The sequence below is a fragment of the Orycteropus afer genome, unplaced genomic scaffold (assembly GCF_000298275.1).
Source record: "Orycteropus afer afer isolate SDZICR_OR568_19922 unplaced genomic scaffold, OryAfe1.0 scaffold00207, whole genome shotgun sequence".
Classification (NCBI taxonomy): domain Eukaryota; kingdom Metazoa; phylum Chordata; class Mammalia; order Tubulidentata; family Orycteropodidae; genus Orycteropus; species Orycteropus afer.
The window spans coordinates 2,229,509-2,230,335 of NW_006921794.1; the positions used below are offsets into that span (position 1 = coordinate 2,229,509).

Consider the following 827-nt stretch of genomic DNA (forward strand, 5'->3'; position numbering starts at 1 on the left):
TCTCCTACATCCCTTCCAAGTGGATGACAGTATCACATACTTTTTTAATGATCACATCTAAGACATGTTTATCCAGCTGATTTTTTTTTTTTTTTTCCTTTCTATATGTAGTAAGGAGCTCTGGTGGTGTTGTGCCTAAGGCATTTGACTGCTAACCAGAAGGTGGGTGGTTCAAACCACCAGCCACTCCACAGAAGGAAGATGGGGCAATCTACTTTCATAAAGATTTACTGCCTTGGAAACCCAATGGGGGTTACTAGTCTTTAGCCGCTTATGATATCTTCTTACTTCTGGAAGAGTATGTATGTTTATTCTTTGAAGGAAAGTCATTTCAGAAGTGGATATAATGCTGTTTACATTTTATGACATCTTTGTTTTGTGTTTTTAGTGTGTCCTAGAGTTCACCATTTTTATTGTTTCTGACTCTAAATATATTTATAGTAAGAGTGAACTTATTCCTGAAATAGGACATGTAAGCTAGCTATTTCTTATGACCTTAGATCATAAAAAATTTTGTAAACTGTTCTTATTTCAAAGGATTCTGTTGAAAAGATTCCATTTATGCTGCATTAAGGTACTTTGTGCCTGTTGATTGAATTAGCCAGAGTTTAAAATACTTGCAGTCACATAGCACTGGTAACTTTTACGTTAAAAGCAAAGAGTTTATTGTAAGGGGACATGTGAAGTTGCTCTCTACTTTTTTCCTTTCATCTGAGTAATTCAGAGTACCATGGTACCATTTAGAATTTTGAGTTGCAATCATTTAGAATTTTTGAGTTGGGATCATATTCTGACTTTGTAGAAATTTATGGTAGATCCATACCTCT

General features: G+C 34.7%; 1 protein-coding gene across 1 annotated transcript in view; it reads left to right on the forward strand.

Moving 5' to 3' along the window:
* VWA8 (von Willebrand factor A domain containing 8) overlaps window positions 1-827 on the forward strand; it is a 751,729-nt gene that overhangs the window by 206,289 nt on the left and 544,613 nt on the right. The window lies entirely within an intron of this gene.